This window comes from Caretta caretta, chromosome 1, assembly GCF_965140235.1.
Source record: "Caretta caretta isolate rCarCar2 chromosome 1, rCarCar1.hap1, whole genome shotgun sequence".
Lineage (NCBI taxonomy): Eukaryota > Metazoa > Chordata > Testudines > Cheloniidae > Caretta > Caretta caretta.
In genome coordinates this window covers 249,928,639-249,949,587 of record NC_134206.1, presented here as the reverse complement: position 1 = coordinate 249,949,587, position 20,949 = coordinate 249,928,639, and the positions used below count along the sequence as shown (strand labels likewise).

Here is a 20,949-nt window from a genome sequence, read left to right as displayed (position 1 = left end):
CTTCACAAACTTGAGAAATCACTTCTTTCACCAACATTTCATCCAAGAGCTATACACTTGCATAGAAGTATAAATAAGAAATCAACCTTTACTCTGACAATATATTCATTGATGTTTCTCATAATATTGTACTTTACGGTAGGATTAAGAAGTTTCCATGTCAAATGTATTATTAAGATACTCATAAAATTGTGTTTACAGAGTACTTTGTGTGGGAATATAAGTCAGCGTAGCAATGGAAATATGTTTGAAATAGAATCACAGGTTGTCTCCAGTTTATTTCACATGAGTCATGAAATATCTTTCAAATGGCAAACCATCTTGGGAACCAGATTATCAACTTGTTTAGATAGTTGTAACTCAACTGCAGTCAAACAGAGCTATGGCATTTTACATCAGCTGAGGAACTGACCCTGGCCTCTATTGGCCACTCCATATTCAAGCCAATGTCCTCCACTTCTAATAGATCACCAATTTTTGTTGGCTCTTTGAGGGAGTTGTTTAAGAAAAGTCGCACAGTACAACATTCTGTTTTATTCCAGATTAAATTAATTCATTATAAATCATACCAAAATCATCTTCCATAGAAAGGATTGTCCACAAGCGGGGAAAGAAAGAGGGAAAATATAATGCGAACTTAATTCTAGAAGTCCTTACATGAAAGAAGAATAGGGTTGGTGTACATCTGTGTGCCAGCCATTTCTGGAGACTATTTTCTACATGTCTTTTATTAAGGGAAAAAGAAAGTCTAACATAGTTCAAGATCATGCTTGATTTCTTAAAGAGCAGATCCTTCACAGAGAGCCCGAAAAAAATGAGAGTTTGAGTGGAAGCCTAACCTTGTTGAATTAGCTCCAGTTGTATGTACATGAGATCTGGGATTCTTATTTCCTCAGTGACTGCTGTCTGCACTGAAAAACCCTGGTGTGCATGAGGAATGAGTTCTTTGTCTCTGAGAAAGTCCCCAGACTGTTCAAGCTCAGAAAAGTAATCTCTCCCCACTGTTGTAAGAAACTCTTACACAAGCTGGGTATTAGGCACCCCAGAATTTACTAGTGTGAAAAACAGAACAGCTCCTGAAATGCTGGCATCTTTTGCTTAAATTTGTGGCTATTAAAGCCAATCCCATTTTTTCTTGAGAAGCTCCCAGCTGCCTGGCATCTTTGGGCAGCTAAGGAATGTAACAAGAATAGTCAGTGGCCCCTCACTGCACTGGTCTACACTAGATTTTCTTTCTACCTCAAATTTTCTGCTGTGTAGCCCAACAGTGACAGCAATGATGGGAGTTAACCACCACTATTTTTAGTACTGTATTATCTAGGATTGCTTTGAGCTAGATGTTTGGATCACTCAACGCCAGTAACCAACTAGAACTATGTCTACACTAGTGCCACTATTGCTGTCATTGATAGTAATGCACCAGTGGGAAATCTTAGGGAAAATATTCTAATGCAGACACAGACACTGAGTCTTGGTTTCCTGGTGGTCGGACTCTATGCACCTACTCTGTGCTTAGCAGGACTGGAATGTTGCAGCCATCTTGGTGGAGGGATTCTTATTGGTCAAGCTTGTGAGGGCCTTGCGCTGAATTTGAAGGCATTTCTCCATTTATCAGTCAGTATGTCTGTCTGTCTGTAACACAGTAACGTACGAATACAGCATCCAATCAATCTCAACATTTCAGGGAATGTTCTTGGCATCAGTGACCAGAACCCTATTGATTTGGGGTAAAATTGGAAAACAAAAGGGAGAAAAGGGGGAACACATGAAGCCCTGGCTATCTGCTGAGCCGAGCAACATGGAGCCCTGCTGTGTGCAGGAAGCTTGGCCTACGCGCTACAAAGTGCATGACCCCTCAGTGTAATTTAGAACAAAACTGATCACCCCAAAGCCGCTTCTCAGCACTTTTGAGAATTCACAACCTAAAGTGGCAAGGCAGACAAAAGCAGATTCTCAATTAGGGCCTGATCCAAAGCCTGTTGAAATCAATGGAAAGGCTTGCATTGAATTCAGTAGGCTTTGGATCAGGCCTATGGGGTCTATTTTGGCCAGATTTTGACTCTGCAGTATAAAAGCAGAACATAACGTGTGTGAAGAGAAGCCCTTCTCAATTTGGGGGAGGCATTTACGCTTGCTAACATGCAACTCAGTGCTCTGAATAACCCAACACTTCACTCCTAGAAGAAATCATATTTCTAGATGTTTAACCCTTGAAATGTGATGCACTTTTGAATGAATTACATGCCCCCGATCTTTTGATTTTTAGACCTTTTCAAAGTAAATCTCCAAGAACTGAAAAAGTGAGTGGAAATTTTTCATCCCTTCTCAAGGTATGTGCTGGAGCATCTGTAGTATCTTATAAAGTTTTGTTGGGTTCATACTGGGTATTAAGATATGTGTTTATGAGTCCTAATGTTGCGCTGTGAAATTTGCAGTTTTGCTCCACAAAAATTGGCACTTTTTGCCATGAAAATAAAACCTCCAGCATTACGACCCACCAAGCCTCCTGCATTGTTGCATTGTGAAAAAGACAGGTGCATTCTCCTCACTCTGCTCTTCTGTGTGGCTTTATGGCAATGGAATCTCAACAGCTTCACGTCTGTGCAGTGGGAAACCTTTCAGCAAAAGATGCAGAGGGCATGTTATCCACCCCTTCCCCAAAGCAAGCTCAGCGTTTTTTTCTCTCTCAGTAGGACACTCTGATGGGTTGACTTAATCATTCACATGTGCAGGTCATACACAGTGCGAGCAAAATACCAGCACTATTAGCACATCTCGCCTGAACTGCTTGTGGTAACGTGGCTCGTCAGCACAACCTTGGCAAAGAATCTCACAGGATATTAAGAGGAGGGCAACATTCCTGCATGTCTCTAGTGTGGAAATGCACACATGTGCGGATTCAACAAAGGACCTGAGCACATGCTTAAGTCCATCCTTATTCAGGAATGAACTTAAGCAGGTGCTTAACTTTAAGCACATGCTTAATTCCCATTGGCTTCCATAGGACTTAAGCCTGTGTTTAAAGTTCAGTACTTGATTATGTGCTTTCCTGAATTAGTGGCCAAAGTGCTTTGCTAAATAGGAATGGACTTAAGTATATACTTAAAGTTAAACATGAGCTGAAGTGTTTTCCTGAACCAGTGCCATAGATCTGAATACTCTACTCCCCAAAGCACTTCACTGGCTATATTCCCAGACAAAACCAAGAAAAGCCTCAAGCCCACACACCTGAGTTATGCTTGCAAATATCTATTAATTTAACACAAAGTGATTAGAACACTGCTGGTATTTTAAAAGAGTCAAACATTTAACAGTCAGGAAAGCAGAACACTGCAGCTCAAATCTAAATGCCACAGTCTGGAAATCCTCAATTAAGGTTCCAACGCCAGCCGTGTCTTGAACCCCTCAGAGTTGCAGGCTAGAACTAGAGCTGGGCAGAGAATGGGAATTCTACTTTGTAAAGGATTGTGAGATTTTAAAATTTAGCTTCATTCTGAACAGAGCAAAACCCAAAATATAGAAATTCGCTGTGAAGGAAAATTTTTAAAACAACATTTTCAGGTCATTCAAAATGTTTTGTTTTGACATTTTGATTTGATTTTGACTTTTTTGTGGGTGGTATTATCTTAGTTATTTTTAAAAAAAGCTGGAATAAGATGTTTTAACATTGTCTGAGCTTCCCTCTCCCCCGCCACCCCCCACACGCCCTTTTCTTCCCTCTAAATTAAATTCCAGCAACATAGACCTGATCTTGCGAAACGTTTTGATTTTGACAGAACCATATATTCCAATGGAATATAGCTCCATCGAAGTTCCTGCAACCAGCTCTAGCTAGAACATCACTTGAGTCCCAGTTCAGCAAGTACTTAAGCATGTGCTTAATTTTGAACATGTGAGTAATCCCATTGCCTCCAACTCAAACTTAAAGTTAAGCCCATGCTTAAGCGCTTTGCTGAATCTGAGCCTAGTTATGACATGAAAGGATTTGAGTCTTCCCTATACATGTGAATTACAACACAATCTTTTGCTTACATTTTTACAACTAGAACATACAATTCTGACATTTGGGGAGGGTGAAGTGAGATGCGTCTTGCCTATAGTCACCCATGAGTGAACATTTTGGTCCTGGCTTAAATTTGATCTCTGAATTTTTATTTAAATATTGATACAGCATTTTAGTTGTCTGACTTTCAGATGTTCACTTTTAACCTTAAACTCCTCATTTCAGATTTTTAAATAATAAAACCTACAACCTTCTAATAATGTTCTTTAAAATAATATTTACATTTAATGTTAAAGATGAAGCTTTAATAGAAGAAAGAAAGAAAGAAAGAAAGAAAGAAAGAAAGAAAGAAAGAAAAAGAAAGAAAGAAAGAAAAACCTTCTGAAATGCTATTTCTACATCTGCCTTAATCACTATTTTCTTGAAAAGCTCTTATAGATAAATCATACACAAACTATTCACTAATTTGGTTTAAAAAAACAGTTAAAGAAGCCCAAACATGACAAAGAACATTACAAATAAAAATTCCATTGATTCATATATAAGGCGATGAGGATTTACATTAATAAATCACAATCCAACAGGCAAGCTAGGCATATGCTGAACTCCACACATCCGTGGGGTTACTTGCTTATGTAACATGCATGAGTAACATAAGCTACTTCTCTTCATTTTCAAGGCCCTTCATGACCTATCCCCACCCTACCTGTCATCTCTTATTCAGTATCAAAAAGTCAACTCCCACCTCAGATCAGCCCACAATGCCAGCTTCCACCATCCATTTGTTACATTTTCCATCAAGCATGTTTGTGCTTTCTCCAATGCTGCCCCTCATGCTTGGGAGAAGTTCCCCATAAACAGCCACAAAAACAATCGATCCTTCTTAAAACTCTCCTTCTCCATGAGCCTACCAAAAACATAACAATGGGTAGGCTGCTGAAGTGCTGAGATCACTGCCTGCCGTGCTGACCAATACTGTCATCCTTTCCTTGTACTGCTCCGTTGATCTGTCTGTATCCATCTGTTGTCTCATACTTGGATTGTAAGCTCTTTGTGGCAGAGACATTCTTTTTGTTCTGTGTTTGTCCAGTGCCCAGCACCATGGGGGCCTGTCCCCTGAGCAAGACTCCTAGGCGCTACAATAGTACAAATAATAAAAATAATGAGCCTTTGCAGAATTGAGGCCACAATGCCCAGTCCAGGTCCTCTCTGAAGCTAATACAAAGGCTCCCATTAATTTCAGTGGGAACTGCATCAGGTCCATGCTGAGCACTGACTGGAAATTCCTGTGTGGAGCCCTGACCCTGGTCAGGCAAAGATGGCTTGCCTGGGATGGGAAACAGATGGAAGATTCATTGCAAACTCCATTGTAGAGTTTGGAAACTCTACCGTGCAGATGCTGCAATGGCAGCCCCATTCTTTCAGAACACTGTACTCTTCTGGTCCTGCAGATAGTACACACCTGAGTCAAACCTCAGGCTGATAACTGAAAGCTCAACAAATGCAACCTGCACCCTGGAGCAATGGTCTCCATACCACTTCCACACAGGAGTGCAGAAATGTTGCCATCAGGCTCAGAGAAACTATCCTGCAGTGTTGTGGAAGTGTAGGGAGCAGGAACAGTTTAGCTAAATGCCCTAGGGCAAAATCCTAGTCTTATGAAAGGCTTGTCTACACTGGGAAATAACACTGGGATATAACAGGAGTTAACTAACAACACAATATTAAGAGCAGGCAAGAACCACAACCAGACGACACAGTTTTAAGTATGACTGTCCTTAAATGTGTAGAAGCATATTTAACATCACATTAGTATGGTCTGTGTTAAAAGGAGGTAAGATAAACGTAGTGGCACCTTCTGACCTACAAGTCTATTATGTCATTCTAGTCAAACCCTAGATCTCACTGCAAATCTCAAATCCAGGCAGAGCAGATAGGATCTCGCTTTTTAAACCGTCACACCAAAACCCTGAACAATACTGAATTCACCTCCTTGTAATGATGAACTCAGTCAGCTGGCAGGCTCTGCGCTTGTGACCCCACGAAGACAATACTAATGCATCTGCTTGGCACCGAGCCATCCCTTCCACACTCACGCTCACTACGGCCGATTCGAAAGAGAGCTGTGGTGCTGTGGTAGTCACTGTAGGTGGGACTAATCTCTCCGTTACAATGCATCAGCTCCACTGCAGGTACTGCAACAAAGGCAACTGCTGTGAAGCAGCCCCCAGGAAGCGTACATTGTGATTGTGCGGAGGGAAACACCGGCCTTCTCTCATGAAGAGAAGCCATGAAGATGAGCCGGGCACTAGATCTTCAAACCAAGGGCAAACTTTTCAAACCTGGGTACCTAATGATCGGCGCTGAAATCTATATTAATGGTCCTATATGAGGGTGACCCGATTCTCAAAAGCGCTGAACACCCAGAGTTCCCATTGACTTCCTGGGGATTCATGGGTGCTCGCTCAGCACTTCTGAAAACCAGGCCACTTTTATGTAGGTGTCATTGTTTGGTTCTATGTTCCTAATTTTCGGCTCCCAGGTTTGTAACTTGGCCAAACAGTTCTATTTTCCCCTAACAAGCGGTGTTTCTTCTAGGGAACTGGGCTGCATAGCTACCAGCACCACTCCTGCTGCAGCCCCAGCCAGAAAGCTGCCAACGCAGCACCAGCTGAGGGACCCAGCTGGCATCACTGAAGTTGGTGGGGGAGCCTGGCAGGGAGAGTAGGGCACCAGATCAGGCAGGAGGGGGACGTATTGCACTGTCAGCTGGTGAGTCACACGGTTGGGTTGCTGGTTGAAGAGTAGGAGAGGCCATAGCAGGATGGTTGTGAGGGGAGGCCATGGCTGGGGGTGTATTTCTGACTGGTGGAGAGAGGAACCCTCTCCCTGTCTCTCCCAAGTCAGATTTCTAACTCTCTGTTTTTACTGGCTGTATCTACTCTGGTAAACAATAGATCATTAATTCACCTCTGGTTGCAGCTCCACCCAGTGTTAGTGACGGTGAAGTTATAGTGGAGACCATGGTAAAAATGTCTGACACTTGTCTACACTACATCTTCCACCAACGCTACTACCAGCAGTGCTAAACCCATGCCAGTTTATGGGGCCCACTGTAGCCAGTGCAGACAAGGCCTCCAACAGCTTAATTTACAATCCCTGTTAGCCTCGTTTTGGCTTTTACTTTGGTTTTCCATCCCATATATTTAAAGGGCCAGCATCTCACACTGAACTTACCTGCTGCTGAAAGTGAGTTATTGTTGAAGGGGTATCTGAAGCCACTGACGTGAGAAAAGGCCCGTTGGAGAACTCTGGCGCAGCTGTTACTGTCTGATCTGTGCTTGGGTTTGAGGTTTTATTTTCACTTCCTCTGGTTCCTCTGCTTGTGGGCCTCTCTTTCCCTGCCCCCTCTCCCTTCCCCCCGCCAATCTCTCTCTGCTCGTGAGGAGAGAGTTTCCATCATGGCTGGCGTAGGGCCAGTGTGTGTACGCGTAAAGGCAGCAGTCAAGAAAAGCCATCTTCTGTTCCCTTTCATCACATAAACATTGCTGCTTCCCAGCGCATGAGAACAGAACGGAGCAAGGCCTTCCACAGCTGTTAGGAGAGCCTGAGAATCAGTTACAGCGAGATCCGGCGCTAACCCCCTCAGTCTCCATTGAGCACAGCAGCTTGCCCACTGATTACTGCTCCTCCTCTCTCCCCTCCAACTGCTCCAATGTGCACACCCATTAAGGTGACCACACATCAAGGGTGAAAAATCAGGGCAAGGGGTGAGGGGTAGTAGGCACCTATATAAGACAAAGCCCCAAATATCGAGACTGTCCCTATAAAATCGGGACATCTGGTCACCCTAACACCCCCATGCCTTAGCATCCTCCACCCCTTTGGGAGGTAATCACAGCATACACACATACCACTATGGCAAAGGTCATGTTTTAACAGACCTTTTCAGGAACTAAACACACTAGGTAACGCTTGGGCCTGATTCGCAGTGTGAAGGGGCCTTGGTGTAAATGAGAATCAAGCTCTCACTGTTTAATCCTTTCTCTTAACAAACTTAATCAGTCTAAAGTGAACTTCAGTGGTCATGCCACACTGCTGACTACTCTTTTAACTCCCCGGGTTGAAATTGGGCTGATTCTAGCCTGGCTTCCCTAACCTAAGAGCTTTTTATTTATTTTTTAAATGAGGATTGCATTACAACTGCCTCTACCTCAAATCCAAGGGATGCCATTTGTTTAAATTGCCCTAGAGTCCAAGTCCATTTTGTTATGGAAAATTATTTACGTCAGAAAGGATGAAAGAGAGACTATCGAAAAATATTTCCTACCCTACAGGAAGGAGTGACACGGCATTTCAAACTTCCGGCATGAATCATTTCTGGTGTCCCTAACTTTGGGTCTTGGTCACACATGTTTTGTTCCACACTGGAGCCATGGTTGGTTGAGAGATGTGTATAGCTACGCTCATGTTGGAGAAAGCTTGGGGATATCCCAGAGCACCACTGTTCTGGACTATGCACCAGGGTTCTCGCAGAGGAAAAGAATCCTTGTCTGCAACAGTCAGGGAAAGCATGCTAGAGCCATGCTATACACACGGCTGTGGCCATTGTGGTTTCAGTCACAGTGCTGACAGGGCCTTGGATGGTTTGCCCTTGCATTAAATACCTGTCTAAATGACTTCATAGCATGGCTGTCTCTCTATGAAGCTCTCAGTGAGACACACTTCAGAGGAGGTTCTCAACCTGTTCCATACTGGACCCTCTCATATCTAGCTGGGATCTAACCAGAACCCCCTTCCTGTTTAGGAATATGGAAAGGGCAGGGAGGTTGCCACCCTGACATAATGCCATGACCCCTCAGTTGAGAAACCAGGCTTTTACAGGAACAGACTATCCCTTTAATGCCACTAGCCACACATATCTGGGTCAGAATTTCCAAACTTAGGTGCCTAAATCTAGATCTGGGCACCTAAACAAAAAAGACCTGATTTCCAGAAGTGGCAATAACCCTCAGCTCCTGCTGAAGCCACTATTTAGATACTATGGCCACAGGCTCTACAGAAAAAACATGGATTGAATAGTGTGGTACACAAAAAGCCAATCGCTAGCGACTAGAATGAAACTGAACTCATTTGCACTTCTCTAGGCACAAGGAATAGCATGTAGATGAATCCAGTTTAATCCCAGCTGTCACCTTCCAGCTATTTACATATACAGTTAGAACTATTTATATATGCAAAACAAACAAACAAGCAAACAAACAAAAAAATCCCACAAGCAAAACTCCATGTGTGCTGAACCAGTATGCCCTGACCCATTCACTCTCATTTTCTACGGGAAAAATACCACCTCACCCTGGATCTCATTACAGACAAAGTAGTGCCCATCTTGTATCCTCCTAGTTTGGCAGCATCTAGTGAATATCGAGGCTGGTTTATTTTTCAGTTCATCAGAGTTGTGTAACAATAGGCTGTCAAAGAGAGGAGAGAATGCCCAGCTCCTGAGGGTCATCACCCCCCAAGGGTAGACTTTCAATCCTTAAGAAACTGACAAGCTGGTTAATGACAAATCTTATGGCAACTTTCACTCTTTAATGCAAACACCACCCCTCCTCAAGCCAGCAATTGGGATTCCGTCAAAAGCTGTAACAACCACTAAAACTTAAATCCTTACACTAAGAAATGTTATCCTGACGAGCTAATAGCCAGGTCCTGACTAGCTGAGAGCCCCTCTCAGCATCTGAATTAACCTGCTCCCACCACTGAATGAACTTGAAGAAACCTCCCAGCTAGATCCCCTCCCAACAGCCCTGGATTTCACAAAGGGTGGGATAAGGAGAATTATCTCTTCCCAGTTGGGCCTCCATCTGGCAGGGTGATGTTTTCCTTTTGTTCCACAACCATTCAGGAAAGACAGAAAGTGCCAACTGCTACAAAAGAAGAAACAGAAACCACACAAGCACATGGCAACATATCCACAGGGAGCCAAAGAGGGCGTGACATCCTTCAGGTTATTTCAAAATACCCCATCGTATCACCCGTATTTAACCAGCTGGCTTTCTGGGCCCCAAATCAGATTGAAGTACTTCTTAGTTTGCAAAATCTTTGGGACAGGAATTATGTCTGCCTCTGTGTTTGTACAGTGCCTAGCACAACGAGACCTCAGTTCTGATCTACATAAATAAGTTATGTGCCATCATGGCCTGATTTTCAGAGTTCCTCACCCCCAGTTCCTATTGACTTCAGCTTGAGTTGGAAGTGTGCAGCACCTCCAAAAATCAGTGCCTTAAGTAATCTATGTTTATTCTCTATTTTTTAATACCAAAATCGTGGACTGACTAATGTGGCAGGCATGGTGGAAAGGTAAGAAGGAAGCTAGCATCATCCTCTGGGTCTCCCAGTGCATCTTATGTTGCCTATTCATTTAGGCTGTAAGTTCTTCAGAGAAGGAAACATATTTTCCTTTACATATAGCACTGAGCATGCTGTCAACACTATACAGAGGATGCAATTGCCCCTCTCTTTTTAACAGAATAGTCAGCATCACACCATGCCCTGTATAGCATGGGTATCCCAAAGCACTATACAGGGCAGTGAGCTAGATAGTTGTAATGACGCAGCTGTCATTAGAATCTGTTTAACTGAGACAGAGAATGATGTTTGGGACACAGAGTTTACCCCTGACTTCACAAGCAGTCCCATGGGATCTTCAACAGCTACTACAAACAGGCAGAAAGGACCTTGTTTTAAGATCTCAGTTTGAAGAAGGCCATCTCTAACACGGCCTCGTCAGCACGGAGCGCAAAGCCAAGGACCAGTGTGAGACATCAAAAAGCGCTACCGCTTGGGCTATAAACCTGCAGCTTAGTTTATTCCCTCTGTGGTCACTCTAGCGCTCTTTGTTCTCAGTTCTTATTCTTCAGTCCCTCCAAGAGCTGCCTGTTGTCCTGGGGATCTTTTGGTTTCACCTCAGTTAAATACTTTCAGATATTGAAAGACTAAACAATGATGGTCAGGACCTACTGACATACCAAGATTTTGTATAATTTTTTAAATTCATTATTGCCAAGACCAGATGTGAAAACACAAATGATATAATGATGATGACAACTAAGATTACAATGAGAGGCTCTCAGTGTCAAGGGAAAACATTCCACTCCGACACAGCTAAGCGCTGGTTTGACTTGGTGTTACTCAATTTCGTGTGGTTCAGAAATGCAGCCCGCAAGCTTTGTTAGAAAACTCTGTGCCAGAAGCATGTAGATCATTGTGCAGTAATGAACCACAGTCCATTCACAGATATTATCCCAGGATTATACACAACTGGATGAGAAGGTAAACACATGTTCCTGGAACCTTTGCATTCCTGTTGGAGCCCTCAGGATCCCCCTTCCATCTCTCCCCTACTCTCAGAGCCACCTGTCACCCTGCAAAGTGTAACGAGGCTGGTGAGAGCCGGGCTGGGACCTTCTATTTGTGGGCAGGCTATTGGTGTCAGGGAATTGAACCAGAGCTGCATAGCGCCAAGGCCATGCTGCCTTCCTCCCAGCTGAGGTCTTGCAGCCTAGATGCCTCTGTCTCAAGAGCCTAGCAATACCCCTGCGTTAATAGCGAGAGCTGCTATAGAGCCACAAGTTACTAAGCTTTGCCCAGGGTCAAGTACTGTCTCTAGACTCTGCCAACCTGACCAGCAATTAAACTGTGGTCTTGTGAAATGCCATGCAAAGTACTAACCACCAGGCCACCAGGCAAGGCCTATTTAGTGTTTATGATTAGGAGGTAAAAGAAGCCTATAGTCTGTTCCCTTGTGCTACAAGTACGGGTGGGAAGATGCTGCTCCCAGCTATCAGACTCAGGTACTATGGTGATGAGCACAGTATAAATGCCTAGATTCTATTAAGGTTCTTGTATAGCACCCCTCCCTGTGGCATCTGGGCACCCCACAGCTTAGAGTAACAGATAGAACCAGAAGCTCTGGGTCTGACAGGCCGTGCCACCTCACAAATTTTGTTCCTCATAAAGCATTTCACAACACAAAAACAGAGGATCAAAGACAGCTGTCAATTCTCTCCCACTCCCCTCCCAGCTGTTGTTCCCACTGAGCCCTATGGCTAATTAATTAATGTTCATTATCTAAAGACGCTATGACACGGAGATGATTTGAGCATCCTTCTAAGGTCAGGTGAGTTCTCTCAGGGTCACCATCGAGGGTAGAAACCAGATGCCATGTTTACTGAGCCACTTAATATAGTTAGTGTTGATAGCTCCATCTATAGTAAATCAAATAAGGACATTTCAAGCAATCCAAGAAATAAAAAGCCAATCAAACTAAAAATTATGAGTGAAATCCTGACCCCATGAGGTAATTTTGCCATTGACTTCAATGGGGCCAGGATTCCATCCTAAGAATTAGCTCATTGAGCATTTTATTGTGATCATTATGTTATTTTTTACAGTCAGATTAGTGCGAGACAAAGGCGCAGGATTGAAAGCACTAGAGAGTGAAGTCTCCTGTTTAGTAGGAAAAGACCATTGATAGCTGCCAAGCAAGCTCCCCACTTTGCCCTCAGCCCTGAAATAGGGGCAACCTCTAGGGGTGAGAAAATAAACTAGTTATGTGCCCATGTCTATTCAATATTCCATGCCTGTGCCGAATGCCAGTCCAGTAGTGGGTTTTGTGACTAGACACTGGTCCACTGGGAACTGGACTGAGACTAGCAATTTATTTCACATAGGTCTCACTGAACGATAATGAAATAGCTACTATTGAGAGTCACAGCTTATGTGGGCTACATTCAAACCAGTGACCTACAAGGGACTGGTTTTGGATCTCAATATTCTTTTGAAATTTGCTTTTGTTAAGAAAATGCTGAATTAAAAGTACACTGCAGACCCGTACAGAGCTAAGGAACTGACATAAACTGGGACTGTACGACAGGGGATGGATTATTTGAAATAGCCTGGTTCATTTCATTCTATCTGAACCATCTGGCACTGGTCTCTAGGATACTGGGCTAGATGGACCACTGGTCTGACCCAATATGGCTGTTCTTATGAGGGAATATGCTTACCACCTTTGTTTTCTGTCTCATAAATCAGAAGCAAATATTTAGATAAAAAAAAATTGAGCAGACAAAAATTTCCTGAGTTTTTTGCATTTCTCTTCCCTCGGGTGATACTCAAAACCAGTTTGCACGTTGCTGCTTTTACCTAATTTCTCAAGTCCCTCAGCTTTACCCCTTTAAATCACACCTTTATCTAAAATCTCCAGCCACGAGAAAGCAAAAGTCCTATTGTCTCTTTCCTGTATATCAGCAGAAATTAAAACAACTTTTCCTTGTACTAAGAACAAAAAAACCCAACAATGTTGTTTCCTTGCAAAGAGAAAAGGAGTACTTGTGGCACCTTAGAGACTAACCAATTTATTTGAGCATAAGCTTTCGTGAGCTACAGCTCACTTCATCGGATGCATACCGTGGAAAATACAGAAGATGTTTTTATACACACAAACCATGAAAAAATGAGTGTTTATCACTTGCAAAGAGTTTGCTTTGACTCCAGAATGGGTCTTAAAGCAGCAGAGTGAAGATCAGCCATTATTACAACACACAGCCCAACAACGTTTTTTATTTCTTTTCTATTTATCACTGCTCTCCCCCCTATAATTTAGAGGAAAAATGTGCCTGTCAGTTTTTCCACTTGGGAACGTGCTGCTGGAAATGTAAAAGCATTATAAAGGCAATGGAATACTTACAATTTCTCCATCCAAGGGAGACTAACTGTCGTTGAGCTGGGGAAATTGTTTTCATTATTATTATTTACTTCTCCATTGTCAGGAATTCTAATGATGGTCTGTTATGAAGGAGAGTGTGCTTTTGAAGTGTGATGGGAAAGACAGCAACATTACACAATCTTTTCATCCAACATCCCCGCCCCCGCCCCCCCCAAGTGGTTTTGATATTTTGTTTTGCTTTCAACCTGGACTTTCAAAATGATTTAGGGAACAGTCTGTTCCTCTTTGCTGCAACACCAATTCTTTTACAATTGATAACTATGTTGAAATGTTTGGGAGACTTGTCCCCCTTTCACACACACAAACACCGAGTTGCTGTAACTGATGGACTTCCACTGAGTTGCTCCTGATTTACATAGGCGCAAGCAACAAGAAAATCAGCCTCACAGACCTTTGCTCCCTTCCAAAATTAATCATCTTTCCTCACGGCCTCCACCCCATTCCTGCAGTGCAGTGTGTGAAATCAGTCAGTTCTCTAGATAGCTGCGCTTTCCAGATAATTAATTCTTTGGGCTGGGGGGAGGGGGAAATGGAGAGAACTTTAACCATTTATGTTTCATTGCTGGGGAAAAAATAAATAAACCAAGAGGCTAATGCAAATACTTCTCCCAGCCAAATCAAAGGGTCGAGTTAGAGACGTGTATGTGTACGTGCATATATCATTAGCCTTATGTTGCAGTGACATTAAACAGCTCCAGCCCCGCTAGACTGAGCCTCCATCTGGCTCCTTAAAACATTAAATGATCCCTAAAAAGGAAAGAAAACTCTTATGTGTAAGTCTGCGGCATGATCTAAATTCCTGGGAGCCCTGCACGGCAACTATAGGTGGAAAAGAGAGTGGTGAGATGGGGGGCTGCTTTACTCTCTGTATTACTGATTCCCCACAAACTACCTGTGAGCAAGACCCTGGGCTCTGGCTGTTGACCCCTTTTTATTAGCATCATTGCATTTTCTCCCTTGAAAAAAAAAAAAAAAAAGGGCACTGCAATCTGTTTTGTCAATGACCAGTTGGACCAATTGGAGCTAATTACAATATTCCCTCCTCCCCACACCCTGATCAATGCAGCTGCTTTGACAAGTTTGTTCCAAAGCTCCAACGCCATGCGCAGAATGGATCCCCAAACTGCTCCCCCTCTATCTCACCATCCTCTCCCCACACCAGGCCCTTCCTCCCCATCCCCTCTCTTTCCCCTTCCCCACCCCAAAGCCTAATTTCAGAGGAGTTTTGTCACTGGCATCCCCAGTCCTACCTTTCTCAGTGGCAGTAGCTGGGCTGCAGCTCGTTTACCTTCAGTTCTCATTTTGGGGAACTCCAGTTCCAGCCTGGCAGCAGCAGCAGCAGCAACATCTGGATGCATGGCTCCCTGGCTCGCCCCCTCTTTTGTTAGCAGAGTTACTTACAATCCACTCTAAAGGATTTTTCCTTTCACTCGAAAGCCCCACGTTCCCGCTCCATACAGATCAGTTTCCATTCTCAACCACTCCCCAGTCACAAGCAGGAGAGCGGTTTCTTGCACAGAGCCTTTTCCTGCCCCTATTGGCTTTTGTGGAGCTTATTTCCCCTAGATTCTTCTGTTACTTTCCCCCCTCTTTCCTGATTTTGTGACTATCTCTTCAAGCTCGTGACGTTAATTCCACCCCTTCCCCCCCCTGTGACTTTCTTCCCACCCTTCCCTAGCCTGACCCATCCTGACTCCTTTCCAGTGAGCTAATCTGCAGCTGGCTGAAGAACAGGCCCCATTACCATGGAAACCCATGTCCCTGAATACTTGACTGACTTGGGGAAACTACAGTAAACAGGACCTTCTGCTGGACAGTCTTCTTTTTTGGAAGGGGTGTGGGGGGGGTGCATTAACTCTTTCTGTGCTGCTGCCTTTTAAAATGCTTTCTCGCCTCTGTGAACTGGCCCCTAAAGTCCCAGGAGCTTCTGAGCTCACCAAAAGCTCCCTAGCAAAACAGACTCTCTCCTTTGCTGATCTAAAGGGTCACCCTTATAAAATCAGTAACAGTTGGTACTTGGTTAGTGCCTTTTCTCCAAGGATCTCAAGGCAATTTACAAACAGTAATTAACAAATAGTACTGCTCTGCCAGCCTCCTGGACATGGGATTTGGGGGAGTTCTGCCCAGCACGGTATGGCAAGATTGGGCCCCAAGATTTCCACCAGCATTTTAGGGCACCATTCTCCAAAACACTACAGCTCACACTGATGTCACTGCAGTATGGCAGATCACTGCATCCGGTCAGCGGTTTATTCTTTTCATTAAGAGAAGTGCAGACTTTTGTAGGGGATCATGCGCAATGCAGCAGGTGAGAAGTAAAAGTGGTCTTATTATTATGACATAGTGCTCCCCGTCCTTAAAGGTCCCCTTTACAAACACACTGATATGCACAAAGGAATCACACAGCCTCCGCTGGCACGGAATGGGGCCAATGTTCACCACTGCACAGGCACGCTATGCAACTGTTGGGGATAGGAAGTACTGTGCCCAGGGTATCACCTACCCCAAGCATTCAAAACATATAAGGCCTCAACAATCATGAGACTGTCTTAAAAACCATAAGAAATAATAAAATAATACTAAACTGGAGGGTCTTTTGTCTCCTAGTTTCTGAGCCTTTAGGATCCTCTTGGGTCACATTTCCAAGCTTGTCTCTGCCACCGCAAAGCTAAAAACTTCCTTTTTGGAAGAACTGGAAGTTGAGAATCTCATGAAATTACCAGACTCCAGAAGCTGAGACATTAGGAAAAAACACCAAATATTGCAAGGCTTGCAATAAAATCACAAGAGGTGGAAACACTGCGTCCATTTGGTGCTGCATAAGAAATGTAGGGAGACAGTATGTACTAATCCATCCGGGTATGGGACAAAGGCTGAAAGGAGGAGCAAAAGGGTAAAGTGACTTGCCAAGGGTTGCATAGCAGACCAGTAACAGAGCCAGGAATTGAACTTGGCTCTTCTAAAACCCGGTCCACTACTTTACCTACTGGACCCTGGTGCCTCGCTTATTGTCTGAAAGTTATCTCTGCCCTTCTGTGGGAGACACAATAACAAAGAGATTTACTAGCCTACTGCTGCTTCAAATTCAGGAGCATTTCCCTCGCTTCCTCCTCTTGCTCTTTTTCGAATGCTACCATTCTGGCCAAGAGGAACATGGCAGAGAAGCAGAGGGGCAATGCTTTCCCTGCTCAGGAACAGACACAGTAGAGAAGGAAGCTGCATGTCAGTGTTTGCCCACGAAAGTGCGCCAGCCTCCCTAATGTTTTGTTGTTGCCAGGGGAACCTGCCACTCCAGCCTTCAGGTGCTTCACTGAAAACAGTTAATTACTAAGGTCTCACTCCTGCAAAATGATTGACATGGGCAGACCTGCGGACCTGCAGAGGGCCCCAGTGAAGTCCAGGAGACTCCACAGGGGGGCAGGATTGTGCCTGTGTGGATCAAATTGCAGGATAAGGGCCAAAAACAGTTAAGAAGGAAACTGGAGGGGGAAAATGGGTGTATTTTTACGAAGGCTTTGTCTACACTACAGAGTTTTGTTGACAAAAGAGTGGAAGCTACAAGCATGTAGTAGATACAACCTCGCTTCCCTGTTTACCCTCAGCAGTGAGATATCTGCTACAATGACCCCGGACTGTGGAAAAGAATTTTTAATTTTTTCTCTAGTCAGCTGCACCACAACACTTGCAGAGTGCTCTTTCCCCCGTGTAGAGCGCTCCCCCACCCCAGCCAACACTCACCATGCTTTGGGTGTTCACAGAGGTGTGTGCTTGCCAAGGGTCAATGAGAAAGTGATTGGTATGCTACCAGAGATGTACTTTACAGAAATGTTTCAGTGCTGTGTGTGAACTTAACAATCAGGCTTCTGTGCATTGTTCCTTGTGCTTTGGCAGATGTAGCCATGAGGAACACCCCTCACACACCGGCTGAGCGTCTCTGCCAGATAAGAAAATGCCTAAGAGCAAAGAAGACGTGTTCCAGGAGGTACTGCACTTCTCCAGTGCAGAGAAAAGGGAACACAAGGAGTGGAGGGAAGCCGAAAGGCAGAACAGAAAAGAAAATCAGGAGTTTGTTAAGGATGCTATTGAGCAGATGATTAAAATAATGGAGGAGCAAATGCAGATACCAAAGTCCTTAATAATGCTGCAGACTGAGCAGATCCATGCCCGCCCGCCCCTGCAGCACATCCAGAAATCTTTTCTGTGCCCCCCAAAACTCCACCCACACAATCCTTTCCGCTTTCTGGGACTTCTCGGTTTCCCCTTCACTCCACCCCTCAGATAACTTTCACAATGATAGCTGGACCTCACACAGCTCTGAGAGCCTGCCCTTCCCTGGTACCTCCTTTCCCACCAAGCGCCTCTGTGTATCTGTGTGTGTTGTTTCTTGTGCAATAAAAGCAAAGTTTTTGAAGGGTAACTCATCTTTATTTGTTTCCTACAAATTGAGATAGCGGGCACCACCAATACATACATAGGCAGTTTTATCATTTGCTTACTGGAATGTAAGGCCCCCAATGTCACCATTGCTTCCCAGGAAAACTTCATGTAATGTAACATTACAGCACCAATCACAGAGATATACCTTGCTGGTTCTCATTTTCAAAGTGTTGCCTCAAAGCCTCCCTGATTCAAATTGCCTGCCTCTGGGCCCCTCTGATAGCCCTGGTATCTGGCTGCTCAAAATCAGCAGCCAAGCGGTCTGCCTCAGCACTCCACCCCGGAACAAAGCTTTCACCCTTAGCTTCACAGAGATTATGTAACATACAACATGCACCTATGACCATGGGAATATTATCCTCATTGAGATCTAACCTGCCAGCCATAAAGGGATCGCCAGCGTGCCTTTAATCTGTCAAAGGCATATTCCACAGTCATCCGGCACCTACTCAGCCTATTGTTGAACTGCTCCTTACTGCTGTCCAGGTGTCCCGTGTAAGGTTTCATTAGCCATGGCTGTAAGGGGTATGCTGGGTCTCCAGGTGTTTTTCTTAAATCCCCCAACTGCTGGAATCAGGTTGTTACCTGAGAATCTCAACTTTTATTTTTTTAAGTAAGTTTCTACCTCTCGTGGTTGCAAAGAAAAGCTTGAAAACATGACGCCTAAACCCTTCAGCACAAGGAGGCAAATAAAAAGAACCCAAGAGTTATTATTTTAAAATCCATGATTTTTATGCTAATATAATGACTTCTTTTGAGGACCTAACTCAGGATTGTTGAATGCTTGGGGCTGGCAATACTGAGATAGGGCATGATGAGAGAGGTGGTTTCTAAATAGCTAAAATTCAGACCATAAAGAACTTGAACTGCACCTGGGAAATAACTCGAAGCCTTTGTAGATTCAGGATCAGCAGCATAACATGCACCGTACAAGACATACTCCTAAGTAAGGGCAAGACTACACTACAAAATTAAGTCAACCTAAATTAGGTCGCCATACAGCTGACCACACTACGTCCCCTTCGTCGGTGATGCGTGGCCTCAACTGTGTGGGGCACCGTAGGGCACTGTCAGCTGAAGTGCCCCCGACCCACAAAGGGCTCACAACTGGAGCCACTGCCCTCCCCCGTCCGCGGCTGACAGCTGTGAGCAGAGGTGGAGTTTTTAGGTTGGTGTAGGGGACGACTTACATCGACGGAAGCAACGTTGTAACATACACACTTACAGAGTTAGGTCAACGTAAGGTGCCTTACTTCTCAATCTAACTCTGTAGTGTAGACCAGGCCTAAAAGGCAGATGCATTCTGTACTGAGTGAAGTTTTCATGCAGTCTTCAGGTGCCACTCCTTGTGGTGCGTACTGCAGTGACCCAATCTAAGGGTGACAGAGACACAGATACCTGTGGCAAAAGCTGCAACAAGGAAGAAAGGTCACAATCTCTTTACTTGAGAGACAGATGAACAAACCCACTGCTGCTATTTGACCATCAGAAAGCAGTCAGCAGTCCAGCGGGACCCTGCTTAATTGCACGTCTGACTAACAGAAGGCAGTGGTGGTGTAGAACTTTTGGTTCCAGGATACTAGAGAGACAAAGTGGACGAGGTAATGCTTTTTAATCGGATCAACTTCTGTTGATGGAAAAAACAAAGGGCAGGCAACAATCCTTCATTAAGCAGGCTGACGCACCCTCTGCCTTCTCCTCCAGACAACATCCCCAACCAACTAGCGTCATCTCCACCCTGGGGGAACTGTGTTTCAGCCAGCTAGCCCTCACTGAGACCCTACATGTCCAGAGTGGATAATCCTCCTAGTTCAAAGAGAAGGAAACGCAGAGCTGAACAGCAGCAGCATCATGAAGGAAGCGCAGCCCATACTGCTTCTCCATCTCCCCCTCGAGCCTTACAGAAGCATGGGTCAGAAGCAGGGTGCCATTGTTTTTTGCACCTCCTCATACAGAGAAGAGGGTTTTAACGCACAAGAACAATCGCCTGATGCTTCCTTTTGGATTCTCTCTGATAACAGTAGAGCTACTGAACCATTGCTTCATCAATCACTCCAGAGTCATGGTGTCAAAAAACCCTCCAGGGCAATAGTATCAAAGACAAGTATAGATCCAAAAGAGGCAGCATGGGCACATGGATTGTTGACCGCCAAAAAGAGATGAAAAGAAGAACAAGGCTCAGTGCTCTGCCATCATAACTCAGGCCTGGTCTACACCTAAAACTTAGGTAGACTTAATTACTCTGCTCAGGGCTGCGGAAGAGTTTGCTCGCTGTGGGACGTAGTTAGGTTGACCTCACCCCCACCGTAGACGCAGCTCGGTCGACAGAAGAATTCTTCAATCGACCTAGCCACTGCCTCTTGAGGGGTAGATTTCCTACAGTGATGGAAAAACCCCTTCTGTCACTGTAACAAGTGTCTACATTACGGCATGACAGCAGCACCGCTGCAGCTGTGCCACTGTAGCACTTGCGGTGTAGACATACTAAGGCCTAAAACCAGACCAGAAGGGGCCCCCGAAATCTGAAGACTCTAGTGATTGCCAGTTGTCTCTCCACAAGTGAAAAGCTCCATATCTAATGCTCTGAGTTCCCAACCAAGGGGAAGAAAAAAAAAAAGTAATGAAGCCTGGTCTGGTGGTTATGGCACTAGACTGGGCTTTAGAAGAACTGGGTTCAAGTCCTTGCTCTGCAAAGGACTAACCGAATAATCTTAGG

At 44.4% G+C, this 20,949-nt stretch overlaps 1 protein-coding gene across 3 annotated transcripts in view; it reads right to left on the bottom strand.

Moving 5' to 3' along the window:
- The window catches only part of DENND2A (DENN domain containing 2A), an 87,323-nt gene extending 71,887 nt beyond the window's left edge, over positions 1-15,436 (bottom strand). The window contains exons 1-2 of one of the 3 annotated variants that reach the window (XM_075122927.1): positions 15,047-15,435; positions 13,758-13,855 (exon numbers count right to left, since the gene is read on the bottom strand). The gene's annotated coding sequence lies outside the window, so the exon portion shown is untranslated. Of the gene's footprint in view, positions 1-13,757; positions 13,856-15,046 lie in introns of all 3 variants that reach the window. The other 2 variants (XM_048830731.2, XM_048830708.2) reach the window with 2 other exon arrangements.
- Between the last annotated feature and the right edge of the window lie 5,513 nt (positions 15,437-20,949).